Source organism: Dipodomys spectabilis, unplaced genomic scaffold (genome assembly GCF_019054845.1).
Source record: "Dipodomys spectabilis isolate Male_0828 unplaced genomic scaffold, ASM1905484v1 ptg000051l, whole genome shotgun sequence".
NCBI lineage: Eukaryota > Metazoa > Chordata > Mammalia > Rodentia > Heteromyidae > Dipodomys > Dipodomys spectabilis.
Genome location: NW_024870728.1, coordinates 14,634,412 through 14,657,006, shown reverse-complemented (window position 1 = coordinate 14,657,006; position 22,595 = coordinate 14,634,412).

Sequence of the window (22,595 nt, the reverse complement as noted above, 5' to 3'; positions counted from 1 at the left end):
TCAGAGTGTCTGTGGGCTGGGCTTACCCATCTCACACACCCATGACTCTAGGGTAAGCTGCATGAATCAGGCAGCACTGGACACAGTGACCACTGTCTCAGAGATAGTCTCAGAGTATGGCTATCTCATATGTTGTTCATATACACAACATATGAACAGACAACATGCTTATCCTCAGATAAGCCAGCAAAGTCCTGGGTACAAATGAAGACGTTAAAGCCTGTCTACTGAACTGTAACAATTGGACTTCTTACATAGCTTTAATTGTCAAGTGTGTTTCTCACACAATTTATGTTGCAGCTTGGAATATTATGTTTCTAGAGATTATGCTCTAGAATAAAGTCCTGCTAATTTAGTTGATTTAAAGGGTATTTTACTTTAATATGGCTGTGGTTAAAATAGTAATAATTAATTTAATTCTTCTGGTGGGAGCTATCTGATTTGTTAAAGAAATAACAGTAATACTATTTATCCTGACTCACAGATCAAAGATCTTTTCTTTTCTTTTAAATACTTATTTCTTAAATTATCTTGAAGTAATTGTACAAAGGAAATGCCGTGTAACAAAGTAGTTTATGACTACAATGTATCTTGATCAATGTCACCCCTTCAACATTCTCAAACCCCCTCCTCCTTTGACCCACCCCTTCCCTTTCTTCGTTTTGTGGGATATACAATGAATTCTTGACTGCCTTTTCCCCTTCTTCCTTCCTTCATTCAACTTCCCCTCTCCCTTTGGCTCCACCCTCCCTTTTTTGGATGTACCCATTTATCAAAGACCTTTTCTTAAGATTTTTAAAAGTTGGCTATTACAGAGGCTCAACCCTTTAATCTTTGCTCCCAGTAGGTGGGAATTGGGAGAATCACAGTTTGAGGCCAACCCTGGCAAATAGTTCATGAGTTCCTACCTTAAGACAAAAGCTGGGTGTGATGGTACTTGCATATCAGCCCAGCTCTGGGGTGAACATAAAAGGATTATTGTCCAGGATGGCCGAGCATAAACACAAGACTCTATTTTTAAAATAGCTGGAAAAAACAAAATGACAGGGGATGTGGTAGAGCACCTGCTTAGCTAGCATGAAACCCTGAGTTCAAACTCCAATACTGCCAAAAGCAGAGTTGTAAAGGTTAAAAATTTTATGAGTGAATTTGCAAAGCATTCTACAAACATTATTACGACAATCATTTCCATTATTATTGTAGTTATTGTTATTATTGCCATAGCTTCTCTTTACTATTCAAATGAATAAGACATTAAAAGAACAGATCAGGATTGATTTCAGCCGTATTCTACCTAGGCTATAGATTTCTTTATCATTTTAGATGAATAAATAAACTGTATCTTATACACACACATACACACACACACATACAGAGACACAATCTGTAGAAGAATCTCAAATGCAATTGTTTTCAGTGTAAATAAAATGCTAATTTCCCTCTAGGGAAGTCATGAATTTTCTGTATGTTAGCAATAGAACTCGATAATAGAAATTTGCATTCCTGTTGTTGCTAGTAGTTTTATGTTAACCCATAGAATTATTCACCTCTACTCTTAACCTCACTGTTGTTTTTTGTTTTGTTGGTTGGCTTTTTTGTTGTTGTTTTTTTGCCAAAATGATCTTTCTAAACTGTTTTTTGAAAGCATCTTTTTTTTTTTTAAAGTAGCTGTGATTAGGTCAGCTCTGAGTTTGTTGGGCAGAAGCCTCGGAGGCCTGCTATGTAAAACTTCCTTTCCCTGCTAGAAGTCTGTTTCTCGTTATCTTGAACAGTCTTTCAAGCATCATCCAGCCTGATGCAACATAATGAATCTGCCCACTGTGAGAGCCAGAGGAAGAAGAGGGGTGATAATCCACTGATTTCTCATCCCCACTAGTACCCTGGAGCATCCCATCTCCTTATGAGTCAGAAAGAGAGATAGACAGAGAGACACAGACAGAGGGACAGAGAGATAGAGAGACAGACACAGAGAGACCCACAGAGAGAGACAGAGAGAGAGACAGAGAAAGACAGAGAGACACTCCTCTTCCAACTGAGTACTCTTAATCAGATAAAATAAAACAAAGAAAACATGTGGCAGTTGAGAGATTTCATTTGCTTAAAAACATTCCATTTGCTTTTTAAAAAATTAATAAATTAATGGAAATAATATCCCAGATCCAGTGCTCTGTAGCAGAGTTTCTATAACAGCCAGAGAAATCAAGATATCTCCTCTCACTCTGGGAAAGCATATGATAATGCAGGACTGAGTCAATTTCCAGCAAGAGACAGTAAGACCAGTACAAAGTCCAAGAGAGAAAGTCATCAAGAAATAAATCCCAGTAATAAACTCAGCCACAGCTCTGACTATAACTAGTCATCAGCATAGCTCTCAACTCAGGGGGGAGGGAACATAGGACCAAGTATTTTTCCACTCATCTGGAGGCAACATACCAATTCTAATTCCAGATCTGCCCTTCATAAACCAGGAGATCTTGAGCAGATCAGTATAGCGAGAGCTGAAGACAATGTCTGGCACACAGCAGACACTTGATAAATATTGGCTGAGATTACATCCACCTCCTTGGTTCCAGGATTTCCCATCTGAAAAGCTGACTAATTAAGGGAATGCATTGTTTCTGTACTTGCAGTGGATACCATGACATCATGCTTCATGGATTAAAAATTATTTTCATGTGCACTTCACAATAGTGGGACAAAGATAGAACTTGTATTACTTCTATTGTATAGATAAGGTTAACATGTCTCAGGTACTGTATGTTGACAATCATCTGATTGTAAGCTAGTAAGTTAAACCACTATGGAAATCTTCAAGAAGTTGTTAAGATAACTGATGAAAGAATGCATCTGAAACTTCCTGGTACTCAGTAAGAACCCCATGAATAGTCGTTATAAGGGCAGGCAGTAGAACAGAGTAATTAAATTATATCCAGGCTACATCACTAATCATAATGGTTAATTTTTTTATTTTTTATTTTTTAGTCCGGTCGTGGTGCCTGAACTCTGGGCCTGGGCGCTGTCCCTCAGCTCTTCAGCTCAAGGCTAACGCACTACCACTTGAGCCACAGCGTCACTTCCGGCTTTTTTCTTTTTGCTTATGTGGTGCTGAGGAATCGAACCCAGGGCCTCATGCATGCAAGGCAAGCACTCTACCACTGAGCCACCTTCCCAGCATCATAATGGTTAATTATATGCATCAAGTTTACTAAGTCAAAGAGAATCTAGGTACTTGATTAAACATTGTGTACTGCTGGTCACAGTGACTCACAGCTATTTGTAAGGCAAAACTCTAGAGGATGGTTGTTTGAGATAGCCTGGGGAAAAAGCTACCAAGGCTTCCATTGTAACAAACTGGGCACAGTGGCATGCACCTGACATCAGTTATGCAAGAGGCATAAAAAAGGAGACCATAGTCCAGACTTCTCCAAACAAAAGTGCAAGACCCTACTTGAAAAGTAACTAGGGCAAAAGGCCTGAAGACCTGGCTCGAATGGTAGAGCCTGAGGCCAGGAGCTTAAACTTCATGAGTATCAAAAAAAAATTATTTCTCACCTTATGTGAGAGAATGCTCAGGAGACTGAGTAAAGAATATTACCTCTTCAATGTAAATAGGCCTCAGCCAATTCATTGAAGGTCTAAATAGATCACAAAGCAGAGTCAAAAAGAATTTTTCTTTTCTGCCAATTTTGAACTAGATATGTCTTCTGCCTTCAGACTCAGCTGAGTCTGAAATTCAAAACTAGGCATATGTCCCTAAACACATATGCTAACTCCTTATTTTATACACATGCACCTACAAATATACATATATGTACTCAAAAGACTATTCTGAATATAAGTTTATGTGTTTATCCTATTTGTCCTCCATCTCAGGAGAACTCAGACTAATACAAATTTTAGTATCCAGAGGCAAAGTACTGTTATAACAAATCTCTGAAAATGCAGAATGGTTTTGGAAGTGGCTAATGTACAGAGTAAGTTGGAGGAGTTTTGAGGTTCATGCTAGAAAGAGGTAAAACTGTTATGGAAAGACTGTCAAGGACAATTAGAGCGAAGGCACACAAAAAAAGAAAAGTGAGAACTATAAATCTCCCATCTTCTTAGAGAACACACAAGCAATCCTGAGCAGAACATTATAGAAGTATGGGTAGTAAGGCTGTTGTGATGAGATCTCAGGCATATGTAGGGAGCACATTATTAGAAATGAAGTTATTCTTGTTCTGAAGTGGCTGGATTCCTTTGCTGTGCTGTGGAAGCTGGAGTTTTCAAGGGTTGAAATTGGACACTCGTCAGTGGAGTTTCCTAAACAAAGTGCTGAACAAGCAGCGTGGTTCCGGACACTTGCTTAGAGTAAAATGTAAGATGAGCAACATGAGTTGAAGATGGCATTGTTAGGTAAAAAGAATATTAGGAATTCAGATACCCACAAAACCTGTGTTTGCTGAAACCGTAAGAAAATTTGTCCTGAATACAACATCCAACACGTCTCAACAGTCATTTCCAGAGCATTCATAAAATGGCAGGTTGCACACACATCCTCCCATATACTTTAAATTTTCTCTAGACTACTTACAATACTCAATAGAATATAAATTCTACCCAGTTGTTACACTGTACTGTTTGGAAAAGAAAAAGAAAAAAGTTAATATAGATGCAGTTTTTTCTAAATACTTTCCATCTGTGGTTGGTTCAATCTATAGATGCAGAACCAACGAATGCAAGAGCCAATTGCACATTATATAATGTTTGAATTAGCTGATGATTGATTGAAAATAAAAATTTCAAAACAAAAAGAATGGTGTGAGAATTAGCAGCAGAAATGACTGAGGGTACAAGTCATTGTTTCATCATAATAACTTAGTAATTATTTATGTTATGCTAAATCTCTAGTATCACAAACATAGACCACTTCAAAAATAGTCCAGTGAAGAAACAATTGCACTGAATATGAGGGGTTGGAAAGAAAAGAAAGGGAGAAACAAAGGGAAATAGGGAAGAAAAAGGAAGGGAGAGAAGGAGGGAGGGAAGGAAGGAGGGAGGAAGGAAGGGAGAAAGGGTGGAAGGGAGGAAGGGTCAGAGGGACAGAGGGAGGGAAAGGGAAGGGAAGCTGAACCCTTAAATGCCTGTCTTAGAAATATTTTCAAGTGGGCTGGGAAGGTGGCTCAGTGGTAGAGCGCTTGCCTTGCATGCCTGAGGCCCTGGGTTTGATTCCTCAGCACCACATAAGCAAAAAGAAAAAAGCCAGAAGTGGCGCTGTGGCTCAAGTGGCAGAGTGCTAGCCTTGAGCTGAAGAGCTGAGGGACAGCGCCCAGGCCCAGAGTCCAGGCCCCACAACCGGACCCACCCCCCCAAAAAAAGAAATATTTTCAAGTAATTAGAGCACATATTAAGAACTATAACAGGAGGCAAAACTAATAATAAAGGTCATTTAAAATAAAAGTAATTAAAGAAGGGAACAATTTAAAAAGCGTTGAGGAAAAATTGTTGATAAGCAATTTAAATTTTTAAAAGCTAAAGGAATAAGATTCAGAGTAAAGCCCCGTGCTGGTGGCTCACACCCGTAATACTAACTACTCAGGAAGCTGAGATCTGAGGATCACAGTTCAAAGCCAGCCCAGGCAGGAAAGTTTGTGAGATTCTCATCTTCAATAAACCACCAGAAAACTGGAAGTGGCACAGTGGCTCAAGTGGTAGAGCACTAGCCTTAAGCTGAAGAGCTGAGGGACAGTGACCAGGCCCAGAGTTCAAGCCCCACAACTGACAAAAAGAAAAAGAAAAAGATTCAGAGTAAGGTAATGCCAAACAGTCAACCGCATGGAATTCTGTCTAGCATTTCCTCTTACTCTCCTGGCCCTGTCATATATAAAGTCACCTTGACCTTATATCCCAACACAAATCTTCCACCATGAAGATTTACTCTCTCACTCTTCAGTAAAATGCTCTTCTCATGCTCATTTTCTTTCTCTCTCTTCTCAACGAAAGCTCAGATTCATATCATAAATTTCTGACCAAGAGACCTTGAGCAGCCTCAGCCCTGCTCAAGCTTCATTTGATTTTTATGGACTCTCTAGTTCACAACAAGACGACTTTGAAGGATCCTGAACAATTTCGTTTTTAATTCACACTTCTCATAATGGTATTATTATGCTTATTTTTCTCCAAGACCCTACCGACACCTTCTGTGAATGTTTCATATTAATTTAATGATTCATCATTTGAGAGGAAGCAGATTTTTGTGCTGCTTCCAGAAAAATTTGAGGGAGGCAGATTCTTTGTATTAGAATATCAGTAAAATCAACCCCCTTTTCATAATAAATCATGACAATTGTAATTATAAGACTGACACTGGTATAGGATGCATATCTGCATATGGATTTCCAAACAGAGTTGTCTATGATCCAAATGTGAATTAGGTAGATGATTAGGGTACAACAATTCTCACACAATGGCTACTGCCTGACTGGGGTGTCAACCTACATTTGAAAAATAATTAGAGAGAAATATTCTCCAAAACGTACTACTGGTCATTTGGGAGTAGCAAAGCATTGCAGTGAGGATGTGCAGCCCAGGGAAAACTATGGGCAAAGTCCCAGAGGTATAGGAAAGGCAAAGTTCTTAAATGACAATAATAAGAAGGAATATATATGTCAGATACTTTGAAACATTAATTCTTAGCCACAAAAATAAGTAACAAGCCAGGAGCTGGCTCATGCCTATAATCTTAGCTACTCAGGAGGCTAAGATCTGCAGATCATGGTTCAAAGCCAGCCTGGATGGGAAAGTCCAAGAGACTCTTATCTCCAATTACTGTAACCACCAGAAAACCAGAGGTAGCATAGTGGCTCAAAGAAATAGAACACTAATCTTGAGCAAAAAGAGCACCCAAACCCTAAGTTCAAGCCGCACAACTGACAACAACAACACAACAACAATTAACAAGAGTAGAATCAGTCCAAGGTTGTACAAGCATTTGTTGAGCAGACGTTTTGGTAAAAGTATTTCTTATATAAGGTTTTGGGGTGTCTGTGTACTCGAGGTTCTGACAAACTCTTTTGTGAGTTTCTACCAGGCAATCATGCATAAGTGCCCTTCCTTTATCATTGTTTCGTTAAGGTCAACATAAATGATTTCATTTTTTATACTGACAGCTTTCACATTTCTTTAATAACAGCCAGAGCTGTGACTTCAGGGTCTCCTGGAAGAATTCCCTGCACAGTTCTCTGATAAAAGAAGTAGCCTTAGAGTTGCTGATGTTCAAATCTCTTTGCCTATTTCTGTCCATTTGTCCAGTTGGCCACAGCTGGCTTACTGGGCCAAGTTGAACCCCTCACAAAGATTAACTAGCTTCTCACATGATTAGTAGCCTGTGGATATGAGATAAAGGCAGCTATGTGCCTGCAGCAGAGATCTCAAAGACAAACAGCTGAGACATATTAATGGTGAAGAACCACTCATGAATTGCTATTCCTGGCAGAGCCATCAGACACCCATTCTTTGAACTTCTGATCACCCATAAGACTTGACTATCCCATGATTGAAAGCTTTCTACAATGTCTACTGAATTTCTCCTGCATATAAAATGCCTCACAACATGACTAAGACATTATTTTAAAATTAATTAGTAATAATACTATTTATCCCTTATTTCTATGTACTTCCTCTAGCCACCTAGTTCTAGCCTCCTCACAAAGAGAAAGTGGTGACCATAGGAGCTGACAGGAAAAAGCTTCTTTGACTATTGCAACACCCATATAAGTAACCTTCCAGCAGTGTCTCTGCCACTTCCATCAGTGTTTACTGCGGACAACTTTGTATAAATGGTCAACTGTTTCATCTGTGTCTAGCAAATCCATGTTGAAATTTCAAAGGAGAAAAGAACTCTATGTCTGATATGAAACTAATCAGCCAGTTGCATTTGTGTTTGGGCTAAAACTTGCAGCTCATCAGCCTCTTCTTATGGGGATAAGCACACACACTCTCTCTCTCCAGAGCTGTGATCGAGGCCTATTATTGCTATTTTCTACTTATTTCTCTCCAAAAAGCCTACATTCACAACCATTGGCACAACATGTTCAAAACATTTAGAGTATCAGAGTCTTTTCAGCTCACCTAGAGTTTATTGAACCAATACTAATAGCTCCTGCTTTTATCTGATTACTTTATCTCTTCGCAAATCTACACTAGTAGATAAGTCTTAAATTCTAGAATGTGCCTATAAATATACAATTAAATGTATTGGATGGTTAAAAAAATTCACAGGGGACATGATAAATTATAAAAGTCTCAAGGCATTCATATACAGTGAGACCAAAGGAGGATACTATTAGGAGAGGAAAACAAAGATGCAAATCCTATGTGCATCTGATCATATAAAATAATATGTATTGCAATCAACTCCAGGAAATGGAAACATGACAGGATTTTTAAAATAATGTTTTTATTTTCTTTTCCTTTTGTCTTGTTTGTCTGCCTTTGGGAAGGTAAAGGGGGACACAGAAATGGTGGGACAAAGTGACTAAAGGCAGCAGGGATACTCACTAGACACTTTGTTGAAAATGAATATACAACTTGTAGGCAGAGATGGGAGAGAAACCCTGGGAGAAAGTGATGGGAAGGGTGACATTGTTCAAAAAGGAATATACTTTTTATCTGACTAATGTCACTGTAACCCCTCTGTATATTACCTTTATAAAAACAATTAAAATGAGTGAAAGGAAAAATGTTAATTAAACAAAGAATCTGTAGAGTTAACTATATCTGGAGAATCTTAGTCCAAGATCATTGTTTTTCACCTTGGTGCTCTACATAACATGAAGGTTATAAAGTCATGACAAATTCCCTGGGAAGGCATAGAGTGAATCAGACTCTAAGCCACATCATTCTCTTTTTTTATCCTTGACTCTACCTTCCATATCAGGCTCTAAAATTAGTCTCAGCAAAATGGAAACTCACATGTACAGTAAGAGTCAAGGAATCCCATTTCATCTCCTGAACAAATATAGTCTTTTCATCTTCAGATTTATGTTGTTTAGGCTCAGAGAATGATTCCCCCCGAATACAGTGACTTGGGGAAATGCTGAGCATTTGGTCTAAAGAAAATTGAAAGGATTTAAAGTAAGTTCAGAATCAAGGTCCTTTAAGCTTGCTCTGTTTCTGTTCACCCAAGCATAGGGAAATAATTTCATCTACATTACAACCAGACTGGGGAATATATTGTCTTCTAACTCCACCCCAAAATCCCATTATCTATCTCAGAATAGAATACTTAGAACTATAACTACTCCTGGATGGGCTTCCACTGCAGATAATGTCTGCCTCTTGGGCTCAATCTAACTTCTATTTCCCCACCATAACAATTCACAGCCCCTCAAAATCGTTCACAGTCTTTCTTCCTCTCCCCATGAGAAAAAGAATCTCTAATCTTCTGAATGCTGGTAGGCCCATGGGTAATCACACTCATGTGATTTCCTCTTTTGCACATTAATAAATGCACGATTTTCTCCTATTTAATCATAGTCCCTCCAGTGTCTAGAATTGTGGAAAGCCAATACACAAACATCAACCTTAAAGGCTTTATAACATATTATCTAGCTGAACTTTGATATCAGGCCCAAGGAGATTTGCTTCACAAATGAGATATATCTAAAATCAAAGTTTCAATGGTTAGTCTAGCAGAAGAATTAGATAAAGAGCCTCAAAGTTTATCCTATGAAATTCTGCCTTGCATTCCTTGGTGATCCAAGCAGAAAACAGCCAAAGGACTAAGGCATCAATGGGGATAGAGGATGGGACAAGGAGATATGGTCTCCTATCACTGTGCCTTTCCTGAAGATATTGGCTAGTAAAGGGCTACCTCAGAGCAACCGAGCAGGTGTCCACGGTTTCCCAGCATGCAACACTCATGAGTTTGCATAGAGTCTTACAGAAAGAAACAATCACCCATTCAAGTTCACTATTTGTTTCTAATACTCATTCCTACTGCTATTATCAATCCATATTAGGTTAAGAAATACTATTTTTTTACTAAAAATTAATTCTTCTATAAAAATATGCTTTCATGAAGAACATTTGGCAGAGAGACAACATTTAGAACAGGCATTAAATTTTCAAAGTAATATAAGTGGAAGAAAAATATGAAGCAGAGACAAGCCGATGTCCACTTTCCTTTTTAGAAACCACTCCATTTAAGAAAGTGTTCTGCTTTCAGCCACTGCTAAAAACTGATTTTTCAAGTTAAGAAAGACTAAGTTTTGACTAAAGGAAATGTAATTATAGATAGATAATTCCTTTCTTAGTCTAAATTTTATGTAAGGTCATGTGTCTACAATTAATTAAATTTAGAAGTGTGATAATTTTTCACCATCCCATACAGTATTTTTCTGCCCAGTGTCACCTGATTTCCCAAGTTGTGGTAGGCCAAGTGCTTCACTGGCATCTCTAGTGAACTTGGAGGAGGGCTATGGAAGGATCTGAGCTCCGCTAATCATCCTTAACTCCTGCCATAGATACTAGCCTTATCCAAGAATTCACTGACCTTTTATGGTGCTAAATTCCTTGGCAATGATCTTCATTCCTCCCCTAAATTACTTTGCTTTCCTTTTTCTCTCTCCATCCTAACAGCAATCTCTACCTTCCCACTCAATAAAAATAATTCTACTTCCATATTTTTCTTTAAAGATAGTAAGTTTCTCTTCTATTTCCAGTCTCCTAATGTGTACTGAGGGCCAAGTACAGCTGATCTCATCCAAAAAAATGTAAGCTCCATGTCAGAATGGTTTAACATAGTGTCAGATCCCAACCTGCGTCTAGTTCTGGCGCTGTAAACCTCCCCTCCCCATGCCAAATGTCACGTTTGATCTGGAAGTAATGGCTGTGTTGTTTAGATGTTCTTGACACCATCAAAACCCACAGTGAGATAGTTTTCTTAATGTCTTCTTCCTTCTATGGATGAATTAACTGTGCCCAACACTGACCAACCTCACTCCAGAGCTCAGGCCAGCTATGAGGACCCAGTCAACACTCCTTGGCTAAAATCTCCTTCCTAATTTATAGCTGGAGACACAGAAAATCCACACCATCAGAGTAATAAAGATGGATTGGGAAAAAAAGAGTATGGCTTCTTTTCCTAAGTCTAAAGTGGTCAGACAACAGCAATTTTGTGTAATTCCACCTCATACAGAAAACTCCATCATGAATATCATACACAATTATTGTCAAAATGATCACTTAAAAGATCAGTTCACTATTGATTGTGCATTAAACACATGGGTAGCATGTCTGTTCCGGGTATATGTGCTGCAAGATGTACCTTTGATCCTTCTATTTTAAAAGATGGAATAAGGGCTGGGAAGGTGGCTCAGTGGTAGAGCGCTTGCCTTGCATGCCTGAGGCCCTGGGTTCGATTCCTCAGCACCACATAAGTAAAAAGAAAAAAGCCGGAAGTAACGCTGTGGCTCAAGTGGTAGAGTGCTAGCCTTGAGCTGAAGAGCTGAGGGACAGCGCCCAGGCCCAGAGTTCAGGCCCCATGACCGGATCCCCAAAAAAAAAAAAGATGCAACAAGAGTGATGGAATCCTGCCCATCATCTGAGGAAATGGAGGTACCACACCCAGGCAAGCAAGACTGATGGAAAAACATGTGAATGAAGGATGCTTTTCTTATTTTTGCCTCACAAACCAGAGGGCTGATTCAAGAGGGTACTTCATTGCGGTTAGTAATTCATCCAAACATAAACCTCAGAGGGCACCGCCCTCCAATGGGCATGGGATGAGGTACTGGCCCAGAGAGACATGACTAATGCAAGGTCATCACAAGGTCTACAGGCTGAACAAGTGGTAAACCTCGACCCTACCAATGTCTGGTCTTCACTTCACCAGGAGTTGCATTTCCTCTTTAAACAAGGCAAGGCCATGGAACACAGATCTAAAGATCTCTCTTGTCCTAAAAGATTCATTATAGGAACACAGAAACTCTTTTCAAAAGATCCAGTCGCCTTTAAAATTCTGGCATTTGATGGGTAACATTGCAACTCTCAGCTTTTCTCTCTCTATTTCTCTCTCCATCTCTTTCTCTCTCTAAAGATCATGTTTTCCTTTACATTCTCTCAAGGTTGAAATGAAGAGCTTTCTATATAAAATAACATATATATCCAAGCATAGACACATGATATCTGGGCTCTGTGTCAAGTATAAAAAAATATCAAGCAAAATTTAGTGTCCAAATGTCTGCAGTGAATTAAGAGTATGGTTTAAAAAGTCATTTTAATAAATCAAACTTTATTTAGCTCACTCAGGGAAAATACCACTATAAGGTTGTAATTTGATGGTATTATATCATTTTGGCCTCACTATTTCTAGGCTTTCATTCCATTTTTTTAAAAAAGAAAACTATGACTCTTAAATAACGATAATTTTTTTTTTTACGAAATCCACTTAAAACTTGTGTTTGAGCTGTTCAAATAGATACTACATGGACATATTCAAAAGATCGATCAACAAGTTGGTTTCCACAGCTGGAATTCCACCTCACAGGCTTTTGAAGCCTCCTAAAAAACTTAACAGAAATCCATTTAAAATGGAATATTCATGGGAATGGAAAATCTACATGTGATTTAAAAGAATCTCTAAGTAAGTAGAACAAAAGGTCTCAAACATCATTTCAGGTACCAGTTTCAATGATCATTTTTACTTTGACTAGCAGCTCCCATGAACACTGTGGTAAAACTCTTCTATCTCTCTGCACTCCAAACTTCATTGCATTTAGCAAATGTGTGTTGAGCACCTTGAAGATGCATAGCAAAGGCCTAGCTGCTGACAGGAACATACATTTTAAGAGGAAGTCACTAATATCTAGGAGACTAATAACCCACAAAGCAAAAGAAAATCACAAAACTCTAATTTCCCACCACACGTTCCTAGGTATACTCCTTAATTTAATAGTTTTTTTAACTACAAAAAGAAGCCCCACAGCCAAATAGATTTAAGAACTACAAAGTTGGTTAGACATCAGTAGTTCATACGTGTAATCCTTGAGACCACAGTTTGATGCCAGCCCAGGCATTAAGTTCACAAGACGCCATCTCAACCGATAGCTAGGTGCAGTGGTGTGCAGCTACCATCCCAGCTACAAATGAAAGCTAAAAATAGAAGATCACAATCCAAGGCATGCCCAGACAAGAATTAAGAGCCTATAAAAAAATAATAATAATCAGCACAAAAAAAAAAGGGGGCTGGAAGAAGCCAGGTGCGCTGGTGGCTCAAGCCTGTAATCCTAACTATAAAGGAGGCTGAGATCCAAGGATCTCAATTGGAAGCCAGTCCAGAAAAGAAAGTCCCCTTGAGACTCTTATCTCCATTAACCACTCAAAAACCAGAGTGGCACTGTAGCTCAAATGGTAGACTGCTAGCCTTGAGCTCTAAGAGGCACCTCGACAGCACCCAGGCCCTGAGTTCAATATCTACACTAACAAAAAAAATAGCTGGAGGAATGGCTCAATAGTAAAGTACCCGGCAAGCTTGAAGCCCTGGGTTCAAACAGCACTACCTCTTCCTTACAAAAGAAAAGGAAAGGAAAGGAAAGAAAGAGAAAGAAAGAAAGGAAGGAAGGAAGGAAGGAAGGAAGGAAGGAAGGAAGGAAGGAAGGAAGGAAGAAAGAAAGAAAGTAAGAAAGAAAGAAAGAAAGAAAGAAGAAAGAAAGAAAGAAAGAAAGAAAGAAAGAAAGAAAGAAAGAAAGAAAGAAAGAAAGAAAGAAAGAAAGAAAGAAAGAAAGAAAGAAAGAATTGGGACAACGTTAATACTTGCATTTTTTTGAAGCCTCTGTGAGAATCTGACTAGGCTAAGGCAAATTGTGAAGGTCTACACAGGGAAGCACATTGTGTGACTTTCAGTACATCATATTCACAAACCCCCTCATAAGGTGCATCAGTCTCCACCAAGTGCACTTGTCGAAATACTGAATTAAGTTAGCTCCTTGTCTATTGCATTTACTTGAGAAGTATAGAAAACAGTGACAGGGTAGAGGGTTTAGAAAGGATTTCCAGAAAGGATTGCTCAGATAAGAACATAATTTGGAATGTGGGTAGTGCCACAGGGCAAAGAGAAAGAAGGAGACACAGAGAGAAACAGAGAAAATTAATTTCTCATCAGAGAAGATATAAACACACCAAAAATTAGAGTTAGAAATTAACATGGCGAAGCTGGGCGCTGGTGGCTCACACTTGTAATCCTAGCTGCTCAGAGGGCTGAGATCTGAGGTTCAAAGCCAGCCCTGGCAGGAAAGTCCATGAGACTCCTATCTCCAATAAACCACTAGAAAACCAGAAGTGGCACTGTGGCTCAAGCTGTAGAGTGCTCGCCTTGAGCTGAAGAGCACAGGGACAGCGCCCAAGCCCAGACTTCAAGCCCCATGACCGACATAAAAAAAAAAAAAAAAAGAAATTAACATGGCATATTTCAATGAGATCAAGCACATTTAGGGTAGTATGGCTATAAACAACATAGCATAGTTGCAAGTCAGAGAAGAAAACTTTACTAGAAAAAAATGGTTCATGTTTTATTTTACAATAAATGACAATAGAAAATTTAAGAGGCTGAAAGTACTGGGATAGATTTTTTTTCTAATTCTCATAACACTTTTTAAAAGGTAGGTATTGCTGGGATCCATTTACAGACAAAGAAACTTAGACACACAGAAATTAAGAAATTTACTCAAGCTTACCTAACCAGTAAGTAGCCAAGCTGGATGTTAACCCAAATTTGTCTAATGACAAACTCATGCTACTCATCCCAAGTGATCTACCATGTGATCAAAAAGAAATTTAAATGCATACTAAGAAGGCAGGTACCAGTGACTCACAACCATAATCCCAACTATTCAGGAAACTGAGATTTGTGATTTGAAGCCAGCCCAAGCAGGAAAATCCATGCAACTCTTATCTCTAATTAACCACCAAAAAGTTGGAAGGGGAGCTGTGTCTCAAGCACAAAAGCTTAGGGACAGGGCTGGGAAGATGGCTCAGTGGTAGAGTGCTTGCCTTGCATGCCTGAGGCCCTGGGTTCGATTCCTCAGCACCACATAAGCAAAAAGAAAAAAGCCGGAAGTGGCGCTATGGCTCAAGGGGTAGAGTGCTAGCCTTGAGCTGAAGAGCTGAGGGACAGCGCCCAGGCCCAGAGTTCAAGCCCTACAACCGGACCCAAAAAAAAAAAAAAAAAAGCTTAGGGACAGCACCCAATCCCTGAGTTCAAGGAGGCAGTAGCGCTGGGGTTTTATTAATTTTTAACTTCAAATTTGAGACTAGAGGTTTCATAGTACAGAGGATTCTCAGAAGGAAACCAATATAAATGTAGTGTTGTGAAAAAATAAGTTCAACAACCATGCTCAGGAGAGACTAAAGGAGGAAGGAAACAATCTGGGATACCATTTAGAGATAGCCTCAATGATGTAGACAGGAAGAGATGACCTCAGGAAGTGTATGCACACAAAGGAAGTGAGTTGGGAGGAGCTGGTTTGTGAGAAAAGAGTTCAGTAGCTTAAAGGGGTTGCTAGCTCTTATGAGAGAAACAGGAAATCAAAATGCCTATGTGCAGCTGATCATCCAAAATAACATTTATCAAAATGAACTCCAGGAAATGAAAAAAGAAGTTTTCTTTTCTTTGTTGCTGTTTTTGTTTTACTTCCTTTTTGTTCTGTGTGTTCATTTATAGGTCTTAGGCAGTGTAAGTGGAGGCACACTAATGAAGGGACAAAGGGTGAACAATGCCGCAATGGTACTCACTGGACACTACGTTGAAAATGAATTTTACAACTTGTGGATGGGATGGGAGGGAAAGACTGAAAGAGAGTGAGGAAAGGGGTGACATTGTTAAAAAAGAAATGTACTCTTAACCTGACTTACATTGCCTTTATAACCACAATTTTAAAAATTAAAATAAAAAATAAAAGGATTGTTGGCCCTTGATGGCTGCTGAAAGGTACTTGTTAAAGGAGAGGGAAGAGATCAAAGTGGGTTTTCCATTCCTTGTTTGCTTTGTCTCTCTTCACCTTGAAATGAATGCAGAAACAATGAGCTCTTGAAATGGTCATTGACTAGAGAGAGGGGCAAGCTGCTCCTGATTATTTGAAATATTCCATGATGCACCATGCAGCTGATTACTAAATGTATTTCCCCAAGTAGCAACTATGAAAAGCCATAATCCCTATGCTTCAGTGGTTCAAAACTTTTATTAGAAAGGAACATGATTTCCAGAGTTCTTTGAAACTTCTTTGTAGAACGGTCAAGGAGATGTTGTCTTAGGTTGGAGACCTAAATTGGAGACCTTGAGTACTCAAATTCTGTCCAAGTTTTCAAATGCAATCTCGCATCTTCAAAATGGAAATGATGACTTAAGACGTTCATTGGCGGCAATCAGTTCTATAATTCTTACAATCAGCTCTCAGTAACAGATCTTCAGCTGAAGGCAAATGTCTGGAATAAGCTGTTACATGGCCTTTCTTACTTTTCCTTTCAGCAAAGCACGAATATGCATATGGGGAAACTCTCCTGATCCTCAAGTCCAAAGTCTGATCTTAATTCCAGGTCCCAGGCCTCTACGCCAAATCTCAAAAGTCAGACTACATGGGGTAACTGGTGAAAATTAGGTTATGATCTACAACTATTTTTCTTCAAATATACAAAGAGCTTTACTTTTTCTTTGTCCAAGAACAGGACTTGAATTCAATATCAGATGCTTTCACTTATTGACTGGTCCTCTACCACCTGAACCACACCTCCAACTTCACACAGAGAATATTTCAAGTACTAATGACTTTACTAGATAAACGAGAATATATAGAACATCATATAATGAAGACTTCTTGACAGAGTAAAATGACCGACTCAAACCATGCCTCTATCCCTTGTTTATTGTCCATGAATATGTCATGATTGTACCACAGAGGCATGTATTTCCTTCAGAATGTACTGAAACACTCTGGTTACTTTGATGTGTTCTGCTAAATTCACCCTTTTCCTCCCTATAGGACAAAACCATACATTTTGGTTGACCCCAGACCTCTTAGAGAGCACCTCCATGGAGCTAATTTCTGTATACAAAGTCCTGCCAGCATTTTGTAAAGTTCCTCATTAATTTATGCCTTCAAAAGCCTCTCAAATAAAAGGTGAAAATGGCTGTGATGAAAAAAATAATAACGCTATCAAATGACTACAAATAAAACAGAGCCCTTGGCTGCTAACGAATTCACCAGCTATGCATGGAAAGCGTGTTGCCAGACACGAGCTGGACATGGAGCTCCTGTGGTTCCCTCGCGTGAGCCCAGCAAGGTGCTGCTTTATGTCAAGCCCATGAGCCAGCTCTCACGGGAGTCTGCTCAGATGGAAAACAGACAGGGCAGGGCCATAGAAGCTTCACTTCACATCGTTCTCTCCTTGGAAATAAAGAGTGGGACTGAGGCCAGGCTGGGGCCAGAGTGAAAGAGAGCTAAGTGATCCTGAAGCATTCGGTAAGACTGAGATTCCTTCTATCTGCAAAACCCCAGCTCTCAATAATTCATTACTACCAAATGATGACATTTACTTTTTCATTTCTTTCCAAGAGTAGGTAAAAGATAGGAAGAATTCCAATATCTCATTAATATTGATTTCACCCAGAAAAAAAAAATCCCAGACAATGATTTCAATGTAGTCAAGTGGAAGGAACTCCAAAGGAACATCAGATAGAGAGGAGGAATGTGAGAAAGAAGGAAAAGTCAGTATGTGGCACATAGCTCAGAGTAAATTATACACACTATATAATGCATAGTGCATAGTTCACCTGCATAATACAGAGTACCTAGCATATAGCACATAGTACATAAATATATATATATATATATATATCACACCACACATAGTATCTACTGCATAGAACATCATATCTAGTACATATTATATAGAATCTAGCATATAGTACATAATACATAACACCTAATATATAATGCAGAGTACCTAGCATATATTGCATAGCTCATAATACATAACACATAGTACACAGTGCACAGCACATGGTACATAGTCCATAGTATATAATGTCTAGCACATGATACATTGTGTAGAGTACATAGACATAGTACATAATGCATATTTCTCAGGGTAAATCTAGGGAGCATGGTAGATTGCCTCTAGAATCTCAGAGTCATCTCCCAAATGACTGAGGTACTTATCCTCCGCTTCATTTCCATCACTGATGAAATCAGTGGATCATTAATTCACTGTAATTCCTACTTGTTCACACTCAGGTATTGCAACCCTGCTAACTACATACACTGGAAAGGAGAATGCCAGGTGGACATAATTAGGTCTCTGATATTTGTTAAAATCTGCTGAAGGAGTTGTGGGGATAACCAAAGGCTAGTAGTAAAGAAAGGTTTAAGCTCTAAGTAAAGAAAAGTCCAGTGGCTCACATCTATCATCCTAACTCCTTGGGAAGCAGAGCTCAGAAGGATCACAGATTAAAATCAGCCCAGTCAAAAAGCTTCTGAGGTCCCCACCACAACCAATACATTTTGCACAGTGGTCCATGCCTGTCATCCCAGCTACATGGACTGCATAAAAAAGGAGGGGGCCTGAGTATAAATGCAAGACCCTATCTGAAAAACAATGAAAGCAAAAAGAGCCAGGGGCAAAGCGCAGTTGTTAGAGTACCTACATAGTAAACTCAAGGCCCTGAGTTCAAATCCCGGTACCACTGAGAGAGACGTAGTTATAATTTCTTCAAATATCATCCATTTCCAATCTTACTATCTAATGGAGTGGCAGTGTTCATTTGAAGCTGGGGGGTGGGGCTGGGCTCCAGTCACTTTTCTTTACATGTGGTTATGCTGCATTTTCATGACTACCACACCTGGGCCATTTAGAGGCCCTTCCTGCTTTTAGGCCAGCCTGTGGTATTTTGGCTACATAGACACCTATCAGGATAATGTTGTGAGCTCTAGACTACAAGCATATTCCATTAAATGCTAAGTTAAAACCAATGCAATCATTATACTTCTATAACTCTCTTTAGAAAGATGAATCTGGCCAAGAACAGTGGTTCATACCTAAGGACTTCGGAGATGATGATTCAGAGGATTGTAGTTCAAGGCCAGCCTGGGTACAAAGTTAGCAAGACTTTCATGTCAACAACCTAGCAAGTTGTGATAGCATGTGTCTATCATTCTTGCTAAAGCTTACATAGGATTGCAGTCCAGACTGGCATGGGAAGAAGAAAAAGAGAGAGAGAGAGAGAAAGAGACACTATAGGAAAAATAACAAAAGCAAAAAGTACTAGGGTGTTGCTGAAGTAATAGAATACTTACCTAGCAAGCACAAGGCCCTGAGTTCAAATCCCAGTGCCACCAAAAAAAAGAAAGAAAAGAAATGAATATACAACTCAGAAAGAATCTACTTTTATATCCTGTATTCTAGTTTTAATGTAACAAGCTATGATTGATATATGAAACAATTTTCAGAGCATATTGGTTAAAATAGGAAAAAAAGTATTTTAAAGTACAGAATATACAGATAAGTGTGTAATATATGCTTCTGTTGGTGCAAAGACAAGAGGACTAGAGATCAAAAATGACTGTATAGACAGACAAAGAAGCTATCTGTACAAACAGACAAAGCTAGATATAATATCTGGGGAAAGAGTGCTAGAAATCGGCTACAAAGTTTGCTTTTGGGGCAGGAAAATGGAAAATAAAAGTGGGAGGAGGACTGTTCACCATTTACCAGTCTATTATTTGATTTCTTATCAGGGGCATGCATTAATGTTCAACTCATCCAAGATAAACAGTTGAAGTAGAAGGCAAAGGGAAAGCAAATATGGCTCCAATTTATCACCCAGCCCCTGTGCTAGCCACTCAGTCCTCCTCCCACGTGCCTTCAAAAGAGCAACATTCAGTCCCAAAATGTTCAGTCTGCTCCCCCAGAAAGGCTTTCCTCATTGCTGCTGCCTCTTCAAATCCTACCCCACTCAAGCTCCAAGTCCTCCAAGAAATCTGAGGCTAATTTCTCCACTACCACCACCAAATCCCACAACAAGCACATTGGACGCAGACAATAGCGTCAAAGCAACTGTTTGTGTTCCTTACATCAAACCTGAGGACACTTCACTCTTTTGTCGGAGGATCCAGGGCTGCAGAGTAGCTTCTTGGCACAAATTACCTAGGGCAGCAATGGCGGATACCAGGAGCCTCCTACTATACCAGGGCATGACAGAGCAACCGGCGCCCTCTCAGAGGTCACGCTTCATCTTGATGTCTACAGCAAAGAGAGGGCTGTTGCGGGAGAGGTGGCAAGTCAAGCCTGGAAAGGCAGAAAACAGCTTCCGTGACTCAGGGATGAGTCCCAAAGCTTCCCTGCTTTAGACTCCAGAAAAGGAAAAGGCTTAGGAAGTTGGTCTCACTCACTAAAAGGTCTTCTGCTTTCCATACATAGTAAAAGACATGGACATATCCATGAGAAGGGAGGAATTGAGGTACACTAAAGGAGAAGAGGGCAGTTGAGACAATGACTTCGGTTGGGAGTTTGGGGCAGAGATACAGCTAAGAATACTGGTAGAAAGAAAGAGGCAAAGGGAGAGAAGAAAGACTACCTTCAGTAGCATACCCAAAGAGGTAGACTTAACAGACATATAAGAAAGATAAAAAAATTAGAAGCAGTTTACTAAGCAGCAGGTAAACAAACTGACAGACTCTTCAGAGGAATCCTCATTAGGCAATGCTTCCCAACCTTTCCCCTAATGGCCTTCTCTGTTTACTTTTTGTCTTCATCCTTCCCATATTTCAGGTACCATGAAATCTTCTATGAAAATCAGGTTTCTTGTGGATCCAATATCCTTTGCCCTATATCCACTAACAGTGGAATTCTTCACTTCTTTATAGACTAACAAATGTCTAGATCCAGGTTCCTTCATTAAAATATATAATATTTTCCCCTCTTTGACTAGAAAATATAGTCTTCACAAACCAAACCCCTGCTGCATTTATAAACTAAAGCTGCCAAACTTGAGAGAGTGTCTAAATCACAACTCAAAATATATTTTTACAAGCTGGATTTGGAGAGCACTGAAATCCCAGCACTAAAAAGATGAAGACAGTATGCATGTGTATAAGAATGAATTCATTGAAATGCAGTAGGTTCAAGGGAGAACTCAAATAATGCAATTCCTGAAAAAAAAAAATGTCCAACAAAATAAACACCATGAAACCAGTGCTTGAAAGAGGTGGGGCAGGGTAAAGAAGAAGGGGAGGGGAATTCAGTCAAGACTTAAACATATCCAACAAAATTAATAAAAGTGAGAGAAGGGGTAGGTTGGGGAAGGATGGGTGAGAATGTTAAAAGGGATGACATTGCTCAAGACAGATTGTATTCATAAGCTGCTTTGTTGAATGGCAACTCCTTTGTACAACTACTTAATGATAATTTTTAAGGAGAGGGAGAGACAGAGAGACAGAGAGAGGAACACAGGAGGATCTCAAGCTCAAATCCAGGCTGAGGTCCCTAATGAGAACTTATGTAAAGCAAACAAATAAAAAAGTTATTTCCATCAACTTAATGTTATCCGAACATGACTTGCTTTTGTCTGTTTCCATTTTTAAAGTTTCATATTATCCAAATGAGTTAGTTGATGGATCATAAAACTGGTTTCTTCTCAATAGAAAGCTTACTTTCTCCAAGCCTTTACTTTTCTGACCTAAGTACTAGATTCACAGTTCCCATAGAAAGAAGACTATCCAACTCTATTTGGGGAACCATTGCCTTTTAGTAACCTTCCAGGATGAATCCATGTTCAAATTATTGCAGCTTTTCCAGTATCCAAGTCCTTACACATGATCAATTTGAGCTGAAATTAAAGTAGAAGTGTTCCTAGCATGGCAAAGATTCAGTCCAGTGTCACTGTGGTAGAAATTAAGAGTCTTTGTCATTTTATTGAGTACATATTGTCAATCAATTCTGTAAAAATAATTTTTTCTAATTTTTCAGTTATTGTCTGTCAGTTTAAGATAATCTATTGTTTTTAAAAACTTGAATCTCAAGCTAGACATGGTTGTGCACAACTGTAATTCCAACATGGGGGAGGTTGAGGCAAGAGGATTATGGTTTGACACTAGTCTGGACTACCTAAGTTTGAGGCCAGCCTAGGCTATGTAGTGAAACCCTGTGAGAAAAAAAGAGAGAGACGAAGGGAGAGGAGGGGGAAAATGGAAGGGATAGAGGGAAAGGAGAAGAAGAGTAAGGAGAGGAGATGGAAGGAGGAAGGAAATTGGAACCCGGATGTTCATTAAGTACCCACCACAAGAAGCTGTCTCCAATGACTGGAGCAACAACCTGTCCTCACATTCATTTTTAGACAACACTCTACAATCAAGCTCCAAGCTTTGGATAATAAGACCCTCTGATTCAAGGACTTTACTGCTGGCCTTAGGACTTCTCTCTCTCTCCCTCTCTCTCTCTCTCCCTCTCTCTCTCTCTCTCTCTCTCTCTCTCTCTCTCTCTCTCTCTCTCTCTCTCTCTCTCTCTCTCTCTGTCCTGGGCTAGCACTCTACTACTTTAGCTACAGCACCACTTCCAGTTTATTA